This window comes from Ursus arctos, unplaced genomic scaffold, assembly GCF_023065955.2.
Source record: "Ursus arctos isolate Adak ecotype North America unplaced genomic scaffold, UrsArc2.0 scaffold_19, whole genome shotgun sequence".
Lineage (NCBI taxonomy): Eukaryota > Metazoa > Chordata > Mammalia > Carnivora > Ursidae > Ursus > Ursus arctos.
Window position 1 is genome coordinate 4850568 of NW_026622863.1, and position 21120 is coordinate 4871687.

The window sequence follows — 21120 nt, forward strand, 5'->3', positions numbered from 1 at the left end:
ACAACCAAACAATGAGTGGTCCCAGAATTGACCAGAATTTTGGAGCACTTATTTCCAGAATTATGTACTCATCCCATCAATGACCAGGCTTGGTCCCTCACCATGAAGGGTCCCATCGCGCTCCAGACGGAACAGAAGTGCACTTGGAGGACAGAGATCCTTCAAGCCCCCGTCAGTCTGAGCCAGTCTCCCGTCCCACGCATGCTCCAAACACACCTCCCTGTCTTGCTTTTCCTTCCTCCTTCTCCCAGCAAACACATCCAGTCTTGACCCTTCATCAGAGTGAAACAGCTGCAAGATTGACGGGCCTTTCTCTTGTTAGTTCATTGTGTTTCCTGCCCAATGACTCCTCCAGTTACTGGTCGGGAGTGGCAGGACCTGGGGTGGGGGGTCTCGGAGATCTAGTTCCCCTTCTCTTCCACCGGTGGGACGAAATACTGCATAAGGGGGCAGAAAACTCCAGCTTCTACCCAGGCTTTGCCCTCCCCCTCCCCCTCTCGCCCGTACTCCTCCCCTTTTCACTCCTCCCCCTCCTCAACCCTCCCCCTCCTCAGTTCTCCTCCTCCTCCTCTCCCTTTTCACCCTTCCCCCCTCTCCCTCCTTTCCCTCCTCCTCCCCCTCCTCACCTCTCCTCCTCTCCCTCCTCTCCCCTACCCCTTTGTCTTCCTCTCAGCATGCTGCCTGGGACCTTGACTAGGTACCACTTCGCATGGTCAGATTCCAGTGCACCTCGGTAGCCCCTCTGCCCTTCCTCACTGGGCTCTGCTTCCCCTCCAGTTTGAGGCCCTGGAGGAGTCCCTGAGCTCTGCTCCACTCACCTCCAGGCCCCTGTGGTCTCCTGTGTCAGGTGCGTCCTGGCTGCAGCCGGCTTCCCGTGGCTCTCAGGCCCCCAGAGCTCTGCGGTGCCGCCCGCATGGGGCTCGTCCTCCTTGTTGAGTGTCCAGCCCCTGATACAGTCTCGGCCCATCTTTATACGCCAGCAGGGAAGCGGGACTTGGCGAGGGTTAGAAGTACAGGCTCAAATCTCTGTCTTACAAAGAAATTTTACGATTTCCTCTAAAAGAAAAAATCAATATATCATTAATGGTACCTTTAGAGAAGATGAAATGTATGAACAAAGACTACTTTGACCATTCTAGGAAGGTCATGCTTTACAGACCCGATCACGCGCTGAAAGCTCTGAGGACCTCCGGGAGAGCTTGGCGGCGGCTGCCGTCTTGCCAGCCTTACCGAGGGAGGCTGCGGATTGATCGTCTTGGCTGGTGGGTCAGTGGCAACCCCTCAAGCCCCTTTCTTAATGGGCCCCTTAGGAAGTTGGCCGACCTGCCTTCTGTGCACGCGGCCAGCTCAGGCCTCTGTGTACTGTACTTATCTTGCAGCGAGAAGCCCTTTCCGAAGACGGAGAGGCTCCAGTTTAGCTGAGAGTCCCCTGCTTTCCCCTGGGCACGGGACGGGGTTAAGGTTTGGAAAATCACCGAGTTCTTGACCTGTGATGAAATCTGGATGCTGTCCCTTTCCTTCCTCGGAGGTGTTTGTTTGTTTGTTTGTTTATTCTAAAAGATCTTCAAATTTCAAGCGGCAATTGGATAAAAATCGCACCTGCCCCCTTTGTAAGGGTCTTCATAGCTCACCTAACACCCCACAGCCCGGGCCGCATTTGCTCCTTATAGCTCAGGGGAGGCCGCTAAGCAGGGGTTGCCAACCTCACTTCACAGATAAAGAATGGAGGTCGAGACAGGTGGAGGAACTTGCCTAAACCTGCGCCATAAATTAGTGAAAGAGCTAGGATTCAAATCCAGACCTCTGACTCCTACGCCTGTGAATGCTCTACCAACCTCAGAGACTGACTTTAGTTCCCGGGAATGATAGAGATTTCAGGAATGAGATATTATCTCTAAAGTGTATCTTTGACATTGAAGAAGAATCTCCCAGCCTAAACTCTAAAAAATATCCCACAATTCTTCCAATCTTGTTGACTGAAATCAACAAACAATGCAACGAACAACAACAAAACTCCCTTTATCCCCTTAGATGCATGTCAGGGGCACAAAGAAGCAGATGGGGTCCCCAGAAGTCGACTCTGATTACATCTCGGGGCTCAGCCTCACCCTCTGCTCTTTTCAGGGAAATACCATTCCCATCACATTTTATTTTCAGTAGGTTTCAATGGCTTGACATTCAAAAGCTTACACAGTAACAAATGCGGTGAAATTCTCTCTCTTATTCCATTCTCTATTCACGCAGCACCCAGTTTCTGTTCTAGGAAGTAACCCATGTGTCTGTCTCAAGTGCCCTTGAAAGAGAAAACAGATACATGCAAATAGGTATCTATTAGCCCTTCTGCATGACAGTGTTAGTGCACGACGGTGCACATCGTTCTCGTGCTTGTCTTCGCTCTGCCTCTCGGAGCCTGGTAGGGGCGTCCACAGCCCTACTGCGGTTATAGTATCCCCTCTTGATGGGCATTTGCAGGATTTCCAATCTCCTGCTATCATAAGCAGTTTCGATGAATAGCCCTGGGCAACCGTCATTGAGCTATTATCCCTAGACGTGGGATTCCTGGTACATGCATTTATAACTTTGACAGATAGAGACAAACTGCCCTCCATAGAGGTGGTGCCAATACACACCCAGGGCCACAATTGGTTCCCATCCCTCTTCACTCAACTCATTGCAAATCTTGCTGCCAGATGCCACCTGCATCATCATTATAAAGCCTCAGCAGTGTGACAGCCACACCATCTCAGCTCCTGAGAGGCCAGTGAAGAAGACAGCAGACCCCTCTCGGCAATGTCACCAGTGGCCTTCATGTTGCCGACTCCAGGGGGCACTTTGGACTCTGAGCCTACGGACCCCGAGCAGCATTTGACACCTGCTGCATGATCCTGCTCCTGTTTATTCAGGTGATGCTTTCCGTTTCCTTGGCAGTTCTTCCCAGCTGTTAAGTCAGGAGTTTCCAACCTTGTTTGCACATTAGAATCACTTGGGGGAACTTTTAAAAATTTGAATGCTCAAGTCACACCCAAGACCAATCCAGTCATAAAATTATCATCTCTAAATGCGGGACCCAGACATCAGCATTCTTGAAGCCCTCTGCAGGACTCTAATGCACAACGAAGGGGAAGAACAACTTCGTTAAGCGGTGGGCTTCATAGGGATTGATCCACTTCTGTTTTCCTGTCATTATATCATCTCTCCAGAAAATTCCATGCATAGTCACGGCTTTAATTACCCTCTACCTACAGATGACTTGCAGATTTACACCTCCATCCAAGATCTTTCCTGCATGCTCTGTATCTGAGTGTGGACCTGGCTTAATCTCTTTCTCACAGACACCCCAAATTTAATGATCCAAAACCAAGTTCATGACCTTCGCCCCTCAGACTTGGTGCTTTCCCTTTGTTTCCGTCGTGGTGAACGGTACCACCTCCCACGCAATTGTCCAGCGCATAAGCGGACGGACCTTTCTGGATGCTTCCTCCTCCCAGCCTCCTTGCTGGTCCATCTGCTTGTACTCTGCACCCCCTCCAGCCGCTGCACCGTACTGCAGCTGGCTGATGGCTTCCGAGCACAATCACTCCGCTTGCCACAAGCTCTGCAATGGCTTTCCCTGAATAAAAACATATGTGTCGCCCTGGCCTTCCCTAGCGGTGCTCTTGCTCTCCCCTCTAGCCCCCTCCCATCACGATCCCCACCACTCTTTTGTTCTCCAGTCACCCAGGCTTCTCTCAGTTCTCCTATACTTTGCTCTTTCCTTCACACCTGGACCTGGCCTCCGCTGTTCCTGTTCTCAAAATACTTTTCCCTCCCCTCTCAGCCTGTTTGAATCCTTCTAGCTTTATAGATCTTACAGATGTCTGCTCAAGGGTTTCTACCCAGGGGAAGCTTTGTCTGCCCTTGCAGAACAGGCCGGGCCAGCTCTCTCTCTGAGTAACCCCCAGGGAACTGCCTATCTTTCCATCATGGCAACTGCACAACTACAATTTTGCATTTGCTGTGTGATTCTTTGATTGACAGCTCTGTCTGCCTTTGGACCATAAGCTCTGCGAAGGCAGGGATGGTGGCTCTTTTACTTTGCCATTGTATTCCCAGGGCCTTGTACAGTGCCTGGAATCGTATAGTAGGTGCTAATACGTACTAAAGAATAAATGAACTGCGAGGTTGACTGCCTCCCTATGTATAATTGGGGAGAAAGAGGCCTGAGGAGTCAAGGGACTGCCAGTGATCACTGGGCGAGGGCAGGATGGCCGAGAGCACCTTCAGTTCAGAAGGAAGATTCCAGCAGCAGCCTCATGCCTCTGACCCTTTGGGCACTTTTCCTTCTTGCCATCTTCAGTTCGAGTCAGGTGGCAGCTCCTTCGGAATGAGAGTTATCAATGAAAATCATTCCCGTTTCATAACTTCTAACGGGACTACATAAATACTTGAGCAAAATATGGAGAAGTGTTCACAGTAGCTGCATCTCATAAGGGAGATTTACAGGACTATTAAAATTATGAGACTTCTTCCACGACAGAGCAGCTTTCACAAGCTGCCCCGCATGACTTCATCTCCAGGCTCTGCAGAGTATTTATTTTTGTGTTTTCAAAATACTGTATTTCTTCCGCCGTTAAATTTTATCTCAGCGGCGTTGTTTTAAAGCACCAATTTCTCCAACTCTTCTGATCTTCTCATTCAGCTCCAGAATACGTTGCTTTGGAAACCCTCTGGAGAACAGATGGGTCCAGGGCACGGCTGCAGGGACCGCACTGGGTGGTGACGCGCAGCATGAGGCTTCTGAGGAGTGTAAGTGCGTGTGCGTGTGCGCACGTGTGCGTGTGTGAGGGCCATAGGCCTGCTGCTCTACCATTGGCCGTGACTTCTTGTCAGAGGTGGGATGTTCTAACTGTGGGATGACAGCTAGGAAGGAGCCGATCTCAGCCGGCTTCTGACCTCACTTTGGCCGTGGAGGCGTGGGTCTGCTTGTCTTTATTTCCTCCATGGTGTCTGTTTTGCAACATGTACAAGATATGAACTTGAGTCTTTCTGGAGTGTCAACCATGCCTACTGCCCACATCCCCTGGCACGTCCCAGCATTGTCAAGGGCTGATGGAGTTTCCTTCCTCCATGAGGGGTTGACCTCCCTGACAGGAGCCCAGGCTCTCAGGGCAGAAGAAGGCAACCTTGTGTGGTGACGTGATACTGTTTCTGCTCTAGACCCCACTTCAGAGCAGAGGCTGTTTGAACCACATCAGATGGGAGACGTCTATGGTGTGTCGAAATGTGCCCAGGAAGGAGGTATGGGAACATCTTTAGGTCCCTGGGATTTAACATCACTGTGTTAGCTCTTATGAAAGTCCCTGGCCTTCCCATCCCAATGCCTAGGCCCTGCTATCCCCTTGCTAGAATGGCTCCTCCAACCCCTTAGCCCATCTGAGGAATCCAGCACAAATGCCATTCCCCTACCTGTTTGAAAGTGACTCTTCCCCATTGGGGTGACCCTTGCAGGCATTCTGGCCAGGTCGCAGGCTCTGCCCTGCATTCCCGGGTCGGTGCTCTGGGTCCAGGGCCTCTTTGGCACAGTCTCACTGTCTAGAAGGGAAGATTTACAGACAGGTGTTCGTGGGGCCAGGCTGGTGAGATAAATAAGGGCAGCAGGTCTACGGGTGGCTGGATGAATCCTTTGTCACCATGAGAGAATGTGGGCTCAGTGTGGCCAAATTTTCCAATTTTCCAGGTGAAGCCAGAAATCTGGATTTTTTTTTTTTAAAGATTTTATTTTTTTATTTGACAGAGATAGAGACAGACAGCGAGAGAGGGAAGACAAGCAGGGGGAGTGGGAGAGGAAGAAGCAGGGATCACGCCCTGAGCCGAAGGCAGACACTTAACAAATGAGCTACCCAGGCGCCCCCAGAAATCTGGATTTTTATGATTTTCTGATTTTTGTTTCATGTTACCCAAATTTCAAAGCACTGCAGTCTGAATAAAGCATTCAAGGTCAGTGACCAACCTCTCAGTTAGACTCTTGGGGTCCACGACCTCACTTCCCCTACCTCCACATCCTTCCAATGTCCCCAGAGTCCTTTCCCTAAGAGGCCAAGGCATCTCCAAACCCAGCAGTAAGGCTGCCCAGGAAAGGTGTGGAAGGGGAGGGTGAGCCTCAGGGTGGAAGGGGAGGGAAGTGTGACTTCTGTGGTTCGGTGGCAGACTGCAGTGGGGTCCCGGTTTCCCTGTGCTGGTTCTCTGTCACTCCCTTGCTCCAGAGATTAACTCTGCTATGTAGGAGCCCTTCCTGCAGTGGAGAAAGCTGGAAAGGAAAGAATCTTGAGGAATCCCTGTCCTCTGTGCACCAGGAGAGCCGCAGGACCAGGGACTTGGAGTCTCTACTGGGCTCCATGCCCTGTTTCCTTAATGAGGTGCTGACACCTGGTTTCAAGCCCAGCACAGCAGCGCCTGGAAGCCTCAATTAGCTGCACCTGCGCCCGCTCCCCCTCTGCCCCTCTGCCCACTGGGCTCCAAGGGCAGGGTCACCATCCGTGTTCAGTCCCATTAATTAATTAAACTTTGGGTGGGCAGGGGTGTCCATCGTAATTCACACAGTTTCATTAGGGCCCAGCCTCTCGATGGTAAATCAAGACGAGGAAAATGGTTTATTCAGGGTAATCCTAGTTAAACCAGATAAATTTCCTACGTATCCCACTGGCCCCATTTACAGAGGAAGACGGTGTGACTGGAATTGCTAAGGATGGATTCCTGCACATAGAGAAGGGGTGCTAAGAACCCGGCCTGGAGGCATAATAAAGCTGTTTCAAGGGCCACTTTGGCTCACCCTCACCATCAACGCCCCGGATGGCTAGGGTGGGAGGGGTACAGCTGGGGGCCAGGTCGGAGGGGAGGGATGGGGCTTGGCCGCAAGAGGATAGACGAGTCTGTCAAATGCTTCCTTACAAGGTGCCAGAGCTCCTTTTGGCTTCCAGCCTTCCCTTAAGAGCTAAGTTCCTGATTCTATGCTTGGGATCCCTGCGCTCGCCATTCTAGCTCCAGGAAGTATCCTTTATGGGCGAGACCTCATGTGAACACAAGGCCACCCAACCCCACAGTCTGTTCTCTGGGCAGTCGGCTCCTGGAGCAATGCATCCTATCTCTCTGCATGGTCTCTTGGTGCTCTCCATGCCCCTGACATCATCTGCGACCATTCCCCATGTGCCCCAGCCCCACAGGGGGAAGAGAGAGAGAGAGAGAGAGAGAGAGAGAGAGAGAGAGAGAGAGAGAGGGAATGTGTGTCTTCACTGTTTTCCAGACATGCCAGACTTGGGGCTATTGGTCGCACTTGCCGCTCTGCCTTGGCCCAGCGTCACCCTTCCCCAGACTCTCACACGACTGGTTTCTTACCGTGGAGCAGGCCTGCACTCAAGCACCGCCCCCAGCAAGGTCTTCCTGACCCCCAACTCTCAGGCACGCCCCTCTATTTTATTATTTTCGGCACACTCTATTCTCACCCCAAATTCCAATTTGTTTTCCGCTTGTTTCTGTGTTCTCCATGGCAGCAGGGACCTCATGCACTTGATAAGGGGTGAAACCCTCAGTGCCTGGCTCAGTGCCTGGGACTTAGTGGCGCTGGACAGACAGCTGCTGAACGGGAATGTGAGCAGCTGCCAGGAGGAGTATGTGGGCTCCGGGTGGGGAGTCCCTTGGCCCAGGTAGGACATGACTTCTGCAGGTCGAAGTCCTTAGGATGGACACCTTCCACACAGCAGGGCCTCTCCTTCTACTTCAGGATCAGATCAAATGTTGCCTTCTCCATGCAGCCTTCCATGGTTTTTCTGCCTGCCTCTTGAGAATTATTCTCTGTTCCAACAGCCTCTTGCTCGATCACACCGGGCACTTCGTGCCCTGTGCAGTGTACCTGGGTATTGCTCTGGGTTTTAATGTCCCTGTTCCCCCTGTCTGACTCATCCCAGCCTCTCCAGCCCAGATCAGGTGCTTGGGATGGGTTTGGGAGTCGAGCGCTGGACCTGGATGTGAGAGGGCTTGGGAGGGCACATTCCACTCGGGGATGGCAAGTGTGAGGGCCTCAAGAAGTATTGCTCCTCTGTATCTTCAGCAAGGGAAGCAGGACACAACAGGCATAGGGACCTTTTTGAATCTGGTAAAATTCAGAGTTCTCCCATTTCATCTTCTGTCTCCCAGCTCTGTCCTAGGTGCTGCAGCGGGTCTGCTTTTCCCAAGTGAAGCCTTGCTTTTCCTCAAGAGCTTTCCTTCTGCTGAAACCTTACCACCCCACATTCTGCTCTTGTAGTTGGACTGCAGAATGGCTGTTGTCAGAAAGCTCTCTGAGGAAGAGCCTTGGCCAAAGAGCTAATCGCTTAGGGAGATGACCATGCCTGGTAGTGGAAGGGACTATAGACGACTGAATGTTTGTGTCCCCCCAGAGTTCATACGTTAGATCTTAATGTTCAGCGTGATGGCATTAAGAGGTAGGGCCTTTGGGCGTGATTAGGTCATGAGGACGGAGCCCTCAGGAATGGGATTGGTGCCATTATAAAGAAAACCCACAGAGCTCCCTTGCCCCTTCCATCCTGTGAAGACACAGAGAGAAAGGGAAGTAGGTCCTCACCAGACACCAAATCTGCTGGTGCCTTGATCTTGGACTTCCCAGCCTCCAGAACCCTGAGAAATAAGTTCCCTTGTTTATAAACTATCCCCCACCCCAGTCTATGGTGTTTTGTTTGTTTGTTTTGGTTTTTGGGTTTTTTGGGTTTTGCCTTCTTTTATAGCAGCTGAAACAGACTAAGACAAAGGCGTTATGGTTATTGTTCCTCGGAAGGACCTTCTGGAAATGGCTTAAAGGCAGAAGCTCAGTGGGCATAGCCTGGCAGTGGTTGTGGGGGGGCTTATGGATAGGCTCAAAGAGAAGCGAGTAATGGTCACTGCAGGGGAGAGGTCACAGTCCTGCTGGCTATTTGTAAGCGTCCAGCAGAAGACAGGTCGCAATGCCATTCCTCAGAGACCATTTGGAGCCCTACATCTTGACCCTCTGCTCTTCCTACCACTTGGTCTCTGGAGCTCTGGAAAGGGTGATTTTTACAGACAAAGCAGATGAAAATGTACATAGAACACATTCTGCTCAGCACCAGTGTGTCCCCCTTTACGAATCTTTTTGAAGGGCTGAATAAAGATTCATTTTAACATAGAATTTGGTAAGACTTGTGTGTAAGGACTTCCCTTCTCTCGTCCCCCCCGGAACAGGAACTGGGGGGTTGAGATGGTAGGGTAATTTGTCATCTATGATAGATTCAAAAATCAAAGATTGTTAAGAGGACAAATGTACCTTTAGCATAACACAACCAAGATTGTGTTTGCAGGGAGAATTGCCAAGAACTGTGAAGGGTCTGAGACAGCAACCGACTTGCAAGCTGACAAGTTCAACCACCACAGTTTCATGGATATCAGAAGAAGACACAGGGTTCCTGAGTCAGAGACAAAGAATTTTATTACTCACAGCAATAGCAGTAGCCAAAGTATCAATATTTTTTGCAGCATGTTCCTGAACCCCAGTTCTCACAGGACAACGTATAGAGAGCCAGGTGACATCTGTGCACTTGGTGGGTATGTTATGGGAGAGGAATCCTGAGCTTAGAGACCTTGAATCTTCCATAATGGGCAGTAACCAAGCCTAATCTTTTCTCCAGAGGGAGATGTTCTCTTTGTCTTCCAAGGCTATTCACCCTACAGTCATTATTTTTAAGATCATTGAGGACAAAGTCAGTCAGTTTCTCGGCATGCAAGATGTGCACAAACATGGGAGACCCGATGAGCTTAGAAATCTCTTATGTTGACCCAGTGAGGGCTTTTGCAGATTGTCTTTGCAATACAAGATGTGACTCATTTATTTGGATACTTAGAAAGAACCAAAGAGAAACAAACTAAAATAAAGAATGCAACCCAGACTAGAAGGTCATCCTATGTCTTCTCTGTCCAGCGGTAGAAAACGGCAGAGGAAATAAGCCATACCTGGGGCCATGAACATATTCGGCAGGAAGACACTCAGGTCTGGAATAGAGGGTGCAGGGCCTGGGAAAGGATACAGGGTGGGGAATTCATGTGGAGAGAAGTTCAGGGAAGATGACCTTGGGGGAGGCAGGGGTGAGAGGAGATACAGGTTTTGACTGGACGCCAATGTCCAATTTTTCTCTTACCTCCTCATTTTCAGTTTTATCACTGGAAACGTAGATGAGGTGATTGAGTCTTTGCCAGGATTCTGAGGGTGAGGGGTCATATAGATAGGGAAGAAGTTACCTCTCCTGATGTGCCACCAAAGACCAGCTGCAGACACTGTCCATCTAGGCAGTGGGTGGTGAATCCCCTGGAGAGAGAGTAGTAGTGATTCTCTTAACATTTATTCTTTTTTTTCCTCTTAAAGGAGAGAGAGAAAAAGAGAGCAAGAGAGAGAGTGCCACGAGGAGAAGAGGCGTCTCGAGTAGTCCCAGGTTGAAAGTGACTCTCGTGACTATCTTATAGGAGTAGGCCCTGAGGACAGGTGCGTCCAAGTCAAACAAACGGGTACAACTTAGCAAAGCATCAGAATGAATGTGAGTGTGAAGAAAATTCCTTCTTCACGTGATAATTCCGAGGTAGTCAGGACCATAACTGCATTGTCTCTGGGGGTCACTAAGTCTAGAACTGAGCCTGCCGGGAAGGAGGAGGAGCGCTTGGAGATGCCACCCCAAATTCCAGACTTGAGAGCCTTTACAGTCCATTTTTGTCAGACAGTATTTACCGAGCCCACGTCTCTGCCTAAGGCTGGCCCCTTCGGATCTCTTCTTTTGGGGGCTGGGCATGTTTGTCCCTGTGAGACATGACATAAGGCTTACCAATGCCATTGGCCACAGCTCAGAAGAATGAGAAAGAAGCAGTGCACCCAAACGGCATTGGAGAGGCAAGCGGAGCTTCGTGTCACGCTCAGCCGAAGCTGGGTAGAGAGCGTCCCTTCTGTGTGAGCAGCATGCATTTCCATTCTGCCAGAAGCATCATGGCGTGCCCAACAGAGCCTCATGTTGTGTCAAACTGCTGTACAATAATCTTTAATGACGAATGCCAGAGCATTTCAAGTAGTGCCAAATGGGTCCTGAAGTGGAAACAGGGAGGCTGCTTCTGAGCATGGCAGGTGGCGGTGGAAACAGGGAGGCTGCTTCTGAGCATGGCAGCCTCGCCACCTTCCTGCTACCAGGGCACCGAGGGGGTGGTGAACGGACGGACACCCTTAATTGCCTTGCCTATGGGCCAAATGTCGTTCGTGAGAGATAAGTTCCTCAAATTTGGCACGTTGGAGCTGGATTTTGCTGTCAGTTGTGATGTGGACATAGACACAGAGGAACAGGGGGGCAGATCTGGTGGTGGCCCATCCAAGGGGCACGTCCTCGGCTGCCAACTGGACACAGGGGAAGCCCTGCCACCAGATAGCAGTATGGAGGGAGGGGGGTGACTCTGTTGACCTTGGTAGTCTTTTCAGCTTGAGGATTTTCTGTTTGTGTACAAAAGACTTCTTATTCAGCATGTCTCAGGTGGGTGGGCTTTCAAGGTTGTCTTGTCTTACATCCCCCTTTGGGGGATGGATAAACTGAGGTTCAGACAAACAATTTACAAAAATAATTAAACTCAGAGTCACCTTCCCCCGTGAATGGGTGAGGAATAGGATTTGCTCCAAACCAACTGGTAAGTTAGGGTCAGAACTGGGACTCGACCATCAGTATGTGGGATTGGCGTCTCTCAAGATTAATACGAACATATTTGGGCATCTGCTTTGGACAGGCCGCTACTTTGGACACTGAGAATATAGTGGGAGGTAGGATGGAAACATCCTTGACCTCACAATTTTTTCTAGAAATTACAGGGTGATTGGGTTGCTGGGTGCCAGGACTTGGCATCGTTTGTGAGGCTGACCCCCAGGGTGCCCTCTCTGGATCAGTCAACAGTGATTCCCTTGAGGACTAAAATATATGGAAACCCAAAACAGCACATACACGAGGGGCAGTTTCCCCAGACAAAGGGGGTTGGGGCGGGAAACATGAAAGAGGATATCCACCCAGAAATCATGTTTGGAAATTAGAAGTGATTCTCACATTATTGCGTTTGGTTGGTTAGTGCTCTTCTTGGTTCTTTCTTGCTTCTCGTCGGGAGTGCTGTCCTCATCAGAGGATTGTCTCCCTCCTCATCAAGGCCGGAGTGGGGTATTCAGAAAGATTTAATTTTACGGTGTAAGGAAACAAATACTATTTATTTATTAGTATAATTAGGACGAGAGACAAAACACATCTCAGATGTGTTTGAGCATTTTATTGCTGCAGGTTTCTTCTTTCAAAACATCTTAAAATTAAGCCACGAAGCAGCATTCACAACCCCCCAATTGCCAGCAAGATGAGTCTCCCTGGGAAGGCGGGGGGCGCTGCTACAGCCGGATCACATGCACTTTATTCATTAGGCTGTAATAAGAATTTTACCATTTTCCATAAAGGTGCCATTTCAGATCCCACCAACAAATGAGCCAAGGTTCCAACAGGTGTGAAATTCTTCATCAGCATATGCATGAGGGAGCAGAATCACACCTCAAATATTTAAGATAAAACTCCTTAATAACAGCATGGAAGCAAAGCAGGTGTTAAATTACTGCAGAATTCGTGCTACCACCCGGGACCAAATGTGGATGCTCCTGAATGATTGTGACATCCCCGCCACAGAGAGCCGAGTGATCTGAACTTGCTAAATCGGGCTGGGTGGGCTCTGGAGCTAAGGGGATGGAGGCCCACAGAGAAGAGGGCAAAAAGGATCCCTTCTCAAGGAGTGGAAGCTGATGATCCCACTCTAGCCTCTCTGTCAGTGTCATCTGGTTAGCCCAAGAGCAGAAGACAAGGAACTTCCGCAAGAGTCAAGGATCCTTTGTACCAGACCTTTGTTGATTTCTGTATCTTACCCATGCCCTCTTCTCTTAGTAAAAATAGTTTCTGGCCTTTAGGAGAGCACCTCTGTTCTACTATGTTAAGGCTCACTGGGATTGTCCATCAAAGCATCCTGCCGCTCCCACCCCAGTAGATAAGGGACTAGCCTGATTGGGTTCTCTCTTGGGGCTTTGTCCAGTGGCACGAGGCAAGGCAGATGGGAAGGTTAGGGCTGAGAAGCTGCCAATTAGCTCCAACTGCCTGTGTCCCGGGAGCGGCCATTGGTGCTGTTTCTCTTATGCCTGTGTGTCTGCCTTTGATTCGGTGGGTCTCTAAGATCTTCCCATTACATTTTACTGTTGCTTAAGTTAACAACCAGAGTTGATTTCTATGCAGTTAGAGAACCTTGACTGATACAAAGATAACAAGAGCGACCACAGCACTCGCAGATGCTGTTTATTGAGCACTAGGAAACTTACAGATGTCACCCCATCTAAAGCTCACTATGACACTCTAAAGTAGGTATTATGGTCCCCGTCTTATACCATGGGGTACTCAGAGGCACAGGCAGTCCAGGCCAAATTACTCTTTAAAACCCTATTTATAATCCCAAATGAAGTCCTCTTTGGTGGGAATTACAGCGTGGCTCAGGTTCCCACACTCAAGGTGAAAGTGACGTGAAAGTCATTTCCACCAATGGTGAGAGATCAGAAGGACACCTGTCTGACTCCAAGCATTTGTCTTTCTTCAGAATCAGTTGTTCACGTGCATCAAGAAACTTCCAAACGGGTGAAATGGACCCTCAGTGGAGGAGCCAGAGAGCTGGCTTCGAAGGGCCAAAGGTCTGTCATTGGAGACTAAGCAGAAATAGTGCCCACTATGAGATAAAAAGGGAGGTGGGGGTGCTTCTGGACTGAAGGCCTGCTGATGAAACCGGTCTCCCCAACAATGTAGCTGTGGTCTTGTAGAAGGTCCTTCAGGGCTGGCTTCAGGCCACTTGTGGATAAAGCCATGCACTTATCCAAGGCACACCGTGCACATGGTCTAGTTCAGAGGTTGCAGTTTCAAATATGAACACAGCATTGGGTGTTATATGCAACTAATGAATCACTGAACACTTCCACAAGAACTTACGATGTAATATATGTTGGCTAACTGAACATAATGAAAATTTTTTAAAAATTTGAAAACATTAAAAAAAAACCAACAAATATCAACACAAGCCTAGAGCAAGTGGCACAATACGGAGTGAAGTGGGTCAGTTATTAACACAGAAGGACCGTGAGGTCTATGGCGCAGTGAGGGTATCCAGCTCGTGGGAGGAGTGCCATGGACCCACCATTGGAATTTTAAGACCTTGAACAGTCAGAGACAGAATTTATTTGGAGGCAAGGATGCTTCCGAGAAATGAGGAGGGAATATTTTGTTCACTAGATTTTCTTAGAACTATTTAAGAGGATGCCTTGACCCGTGTGCATGAGGGGGACAACTGCCCTGTCTTTCCTCTACCTTCTAACTAATTACATGGGGAACCCACAGCTACAAATGGCATTTCATTTGCAAGTCTGGATTCCTGACTTCTCTAAAGCTCTGGTTTTCTGCTTTCTTTGTGTTGTGTCCCACCATGTCATCTCTGATTAGCTAACAGGCCAATGAGAACCAGGCCCCACGCGGCTGGGACACCGTAGTGACTGGGACACTGTGAAGGAGGATGATATGAACGTAAGGGGGACTTCACTGCCGTGTTGCAGACCTGCTCTTCACACAGCGTGTTCCCTGTTCAGGATGGCTTATCCTGGGGGAGGGGTCAATGAAGGGACAAGCAATTCTTGCACCTCGAGCGAGCCTGGGGACGTTCTGCCTCAAGGGGCAAGACGCACGTCTCTCCTGTAAGCAAAAGCCTGCCAAATGATCTTGTTTGGTATCTCAGAGCTGGCTTGTACCCCCCAAAAGATGGCACTCACTTTGTTAACTCCAGAGGCATCCATGGTGTGTCATTATCCATGCTCAAAAGATCCAAATAGACCCAATTATTCTGTCCAGGCTGTATTAAAGAAGGGGTTCTGATCTAATAGTTGGTGTATGTAAATCACTTCAGGAGTCATTTCATTTGAATAAGGTTTGCATTCACCCTTAAATTCTCTATGATCTGAAGAAAAAATAGTCATTAGACACAGACAGGGCACTCCTTTCTCTTCTTACTGCTACCGCTGTCTTCTAATCAACACCCCGGGGCTGAGCCACCTGAGACCAAAGGCGGTGAGTGAAATTTTCATGGTGATAGCAGGTTGGGTCCTCTGAGTGCAGCTCCCTACCCTAACCGCTCAGTCACAGGAGGGCACGTGCTGTGCTTCTGGGAGCCTGTACTCTGAGACTTCCGCCAAGTTGCTGAGACCCCAGAGGAGAAGAGCAAAGAGAATAAAAAGCAGCTTTTCTTTCCTGTTTCCCTATTTGGTTATTGTGATGCTTCCCAAAGCCAGACAGGCACGATTCAGGACTGAAGCAGACCCAGGCAGGCGGCAGAAAACTGGGAACACACACTTTGTTTAAGAAAGACCAGGTATTATAAGGCTTAATGTCAAATCCTCTGAATATTTTTCAAGGGAAACGATACCTTAATTTTTCTGTGGAATCTCTAAGTGTTTAAAATGTTGGTAGAAACTCAACAAAATTCATTCATTCATTCATTCATTCATTCATTCATTCATTCATAGGCTCCACGCTCAATGTAGGGCTTGAACTCACAACACTGAGATCAAGAGTTGGGGCCAGCCAGGCCCCAAAGCTCAACTTTTAATAGGAAAGAAACCCTCAGCTTTTCAACACACTTGGTGGCCCTGCAGGCTGGACGAGAGCCACAGACCGCGTATTCGTATGATCCAGAATCACTCATCAGGCCTACAGCTCCTTTTTGCACCATCTGCATTGCCTGCAAAATGGGGTCTGTGAAGTGGGTCCAAGATGGATGAGTTTGGTAAGATGCTTTGTAGGCAAACAAGAATTTTACTGTTTATGCTCAACATCATTCATGCCAATGCCAGAGGCGTTTTAGCAGAGGCCGTGGAGCCAAGTGGCGATGGGGTAGGGTGGGTGGTCCGCAGGATCTTTGGCTTGGAAGTTCAGGAAGTTTCAGTCTGGAAGCGAGGACCATTAGGCCATAGAATACCAAGCAATTTCTGATCTGTAACTCGATGCTTGGGGAGTTCAGAAAAGACCCTGGTTTTCTTGTGAGAAAGAAAACCAGCCTGAATGACTGCCTGCTGCTCCTGAGTGTTGTTCCAAGGAGGCTTTGCTTCCCCAAATTCTTGAGACCCCTGGGAAGGAAGGGCGGCCATTAGTGAGCGCGCACTTCAGGAAGCGGTGTGTAGGCTTTGTCACATTGTCAGGAACATTTCACAGCTCTCTGAATGGTAAGGCTTTCTTGAGCATTTATGTAGGCTATGCGCAGACCATAATTTTGAGTGCTTAAAGCAGAGTTGCAAATTATAAGGGCTGTAAACTGAGAAAAGAAGCCCGTACACATCGGCCCTGCTAATGGTCGCAGCCTAATGCTACAGAATAGTGTTTATGCAGAGTGCCCAGGGCGAAACTGGCAACACGGTGTAAAGCAGGGAGCTTTTCTGTGGAATTTCTGCGGAGGCCCACTTACCCAAGGAAAAGACAGGGAGGGAGATATTAAAACAACCATTTCCAGCTCTGATCTTGTGATGTCTCCAGTGAACCAAAGGAAGACTTTGAACAGCACATTTTTTCCAGTTACAAAAGCTGCTCAGAGCCAATGTAGAGAAAATTATAGGAAAGAACAAAACAGGGAAACCCAAATCATCTTTAAATTCACCACCCAAAGATCATCACCATCTCTAAACAAATCTGGACACCTGGTCAAGCTGGTAAAAGTAGATTTTAATCAGTAATATATTATTGTGATGGGGGAAGGTCCCAGGTGAACTGAACTCAAGTTCGATTTGTGGAGGTATTTGGGTATCTTAAAGGAAGCATGAGGGAATAGGGGGGTGAGTGGGGCTGAACAGAGTCGGGTAAAAAAATTACAACAAGCAGGAAAGGGGGGTTGGCCAATGTGATTAGGCCATCTGGGTTTGCTAACAGGCACTTATGGAAGTCAGCGCCCCCCCACCCCCCGCCAACACACACACAGAGGCTGGGGAACAGGGTCCTATTTTCAGGTTGGCTGAAACAAAGAGTAAATTCTCTTGGCAGCCTTGGGTTTTCTCAGGCAGGCACTTTAAGGGGGCTAGGGTCCCCCTAGGGATGCAGCCATGAGCTATTCAACACTATGCTAGTGTTTGCTCCAATCCTCACGGGCCAAGGTTGAGGCCTAGCCTAGAAGACAGCTCAGAGGAGCTTTTCAAGGAATCCTTGTCGTTCGTTTCAGAGGGAACTTCCAGTGTGTTTTCCATGGGATTGTGTGTGTGCATGGCTACATGGAAATGACACTCTCCTGTATGATTCTGCAGCTGGATTACTTCTCTCAGGAATTTAGCATGAACATCTGTCCATATAAAACATCAAACATTGCACCCCATTACTCTATTTATGGAATTCTGGCTGTAGAGTATTCCCTGCTTTGGAACAAAACTGGACTTGACCCTTCAAGTCCCTGCTTTGGAACAAAACTGGACTTGACCCTTCTTCTTGAACACCTCAGTTCCTTTTCAGAAGCATAGATAACGCTGCTCTGATTATCCTTAGTTACACCTCTTTGCATATTTCTGATGATCTGCTTAGAATAAATGTCTAGAAGTGCAGTTGTCAGGACAAAAGGCCTGCAGTTCCATTTATACTAGTCACTGCCCAGCCCACTTTCTCCACACTGTTTTCTGCACTCCCACTGCCTCAAATGTCCTCGATGTGCCAACAACAGCCAGATGACCTGTAGCTTCAGGCCCCTAGAGCCAACAGTCTCCATCAGACCTCATGTGTCAGCCCCTGCAGAGTGGACACACTGAAAATGGAACTCAGTCTCTATTTCAGCTCCTGTCCTGGATCACTCCTCTTTGCAGAGTGTGAATTCACCACTTGCCAGGTGGTTGGGACAAAAATCCAGGACTCATCTTTGTGTGTCCCTCCCACATCCGATAAATCGCCAAGTCCTGGGAATTCTTCCCCTGAGGGTCTTGAATCTGTCCACACGCTTTCATTTTGTCTGATATCACCAGAGCCCAAGCCACTGGCTTGTTTGCGTTGGGGGATTTCTTCAGGAAGATTCCTAAACCCTGAGCGCTCTTGTCAGAGATCAATCAGCCTGATAAGCACATTCAAACCAATGTGAATGGGACATAAAGTACACTTTCTCCAGGAGATTTACACTTAAAAGAGAATTCAGGCCACGCTCTCCCTGAGGAACGGTGAGCTACTGGGCTACTCTTGCATCTGGTCTGTAGAGATTTTTGAAATAGGGTGTCTCTTAGCTTGAATCACTGCTTCCTTTACACTCCAGGCTTGCTCTGTCCCTCATTTTCCCTCTTTGAAATAGTGTCCAGGTCTGAGTAACCTAAGTAGGGTCCTTGGCAGCAGCAAGGCCAGGCCACGGCCCTGTGCCTGATGCCCACCACCCACGAGCTTCTCCTCTGCCAGCTAAGAGCCTCCCAGACACAGGCTAGATTCTACTCCCCCCATGTCTCCAGGCCTGGCTCAAGTCCTGGATGAACTGAGTGTGCAGGAAGAAATTGAGAATACACTTGGGCCCATGCTGTGCTGGGAACCTGGCCAAGGTGAGAGCAGGGCCAGAATCTCTGGACTCTAGACTTGAGAAATGTAGGCAGCCGCTCCTGTAAGGAAGCCTTGGCCACTGGCAAAGAGACAGCCGTGGCTTCAAGCATCTGTTGCCGGCACCACCACCTGCCATTTCTCGGTCTTTATTACCTTCAGAGCACTGTTCCATCAATAGCCAGGGACCTAACATGTGTCTTCAAGCCATATGCTGCGTCGTGAATGTGTTTATAAATCACTTCGTGTCCCCAAACCAGGGGACATAAATCTAGACTTGTATTCATTATCTACTGCTGCATAACAAATGGCCTCAAACTTGGCAGCTTAAAACAACACACGTTTATTATCTCCCCGTTTCTCTGGGCTGGGAGTCAAAGCCAGCCTGTTCTGAATCCTCTGCTGCAGGGTCTCTAATGAAGCTGAAATCAGATGTCGGCTACAGTCTCATTTGAAGGCTTGACTGGGGAGGTTGTTGGCAGAACTCAGTTCTTTGCAAGCTGTTGGACTGAAGGCTGTAGTTCCTCGCTGGCTGTTGGCCAAAGGCTCCCTCACTTCCTTCTGGCATGGCCATCTCCAGCCTGCCAGCTCACTTCATCAAATCAAATATTAAAATCTGCCCATTCCCCTGGCTAGTTTATGAGCTCTTTGAGGGCAAGGCCTGCCTCTCCTTTGCTCTCTACAATTACCCCTAGGGTAACACCTACTGACTCTCAGGTGCTGACTACACACTTGATGGATGAATATGTAGGCAGCTGAGATCGGAGCAGAGCCACGGCCCCTGCAGGAGCTGCTGGTGCTGAGGACAGACCAGGTGGGCCTCACTCCGGGCTGTGCTGTTTCTTTAGATGCTTCTGCAAAACCTACCTCGTCCAGGAAACCTGAGTCTGTTAGCCTAATTCCAACTTCTAACCCTTTCTAAACCCCTCACTCGAGTTTCCCTATCCTAGTGCTGACAGTGTTTCCAGGCTTTGCTTTCTGGATTAGAATCAGAGCCAGGGAGGTTCCATTTTCCTCAATCCCTTAAATACCACCCCCCACACATACACCAAACACCCACAGCGGGGTGCCTCAGTTTACCACTCCCCACACATACACCAAACACCCACAGCGGGGTGCCTCAGTTTACCACTCCCCACACATACACCAAACACCCATAGCGGGGTGCCTCAGTTTCTCTGTCCCAGACAATGTCATCACACAGTTGGCACACTGATACTTCCCAGTGTTCCAATTTTTCAACAAAATTTGGAAATCTGGACTTTTCTGTACAGTTCCCCAATTTAAAAAATGTGTGCAGGTAAAACAAACACATCTGGGAGCTCAATCTGGCATGTGGGCCATCGATGTGTGACTCATCGATGTGTTACACCATGTGTTCACTCAATGACTGCACTTTACTCTGGCACGTTGGAGGCGGGACCAGCGGCTGCCATGACCGGTGCTCCCTAAGTGCCTGCACACAGTATGTACTCAGCAAATGACCCTGGGTTCGAGTGCTCTTTGGGTGGGGATGGGAGGTCCCCATTCTGAAACTCTGCTGGGAAAATGGTCACTGCTTTGGTTGCTGCCATTTGGAATGAGCCCACGTGGGGTGCCCTTTTGGTAGTGAGGTGTAGTTTGGTGGTCCTCAGTGCTATCTTGGCAAGTTATGGGACAGCTCTTGCAGTGAAGTGAATGAAGAGTAGGTTTCTGAATATCTGAGAAGCGGCACAGAAACAGCACTAAAGGTTTGGTTTATGTCCATACAAACAAACAAACAAATCAAAATACATTTCGACAATCCAAAGTTCAGAATAAGTTAAAAATGATGCTGAGGACAGCACAGCCAGCACAGAAAGTCCATTACGGGCTGATCCACATTAATGACCTCTAGAGAGTTCGGCTGCCGACGGTGGACCTTGGCAGCCACCACATCCCATCACTGCACTGTCCCTCCACGCTGGCTTGGCCTCATGACCATGTACAGCCGTCCGCATCACTGCCATTGTGGAGATGAAGCCACACCTGCTTTCAGCCAGAGCCAGAGAGGGACGTCTTGCAGAATGTCTGAGCTAACGTGGGGCTAGAGAAATTCTGGGGATCGGAGTTGGTGGGGCCATTCTGCTTTGCCTGCTTGTCTCAGATGGGGTGAGAAACTTTTCCGGCATGAAGAGAAAATAATACATGAAAACCAAACTCTGGGAAGAGGACGAGCTTGGTTTTAGCAGCAGAAGCTGATGGAAGGGTCCTATGACCACAGCTTCCCAACTTAGCAGCCGTGAAAGGGCAGGTTGCAAATACTTATGCAAAATGCAGTAAAAAGTAAGCAATGAGAAAAATGAAATCTAAAAAAAATGTGCAAAATACATGCCCAGGGTTTTTACTATTAAAAGACTGAACAGTCATACTCTGTTACTCTGTCAGATTGCTGTCGAGGTTTCAAAACACCCTGAGTATCAGGATTTCATCACTCAGGCAGGAGCAAACCAGAGGTTTC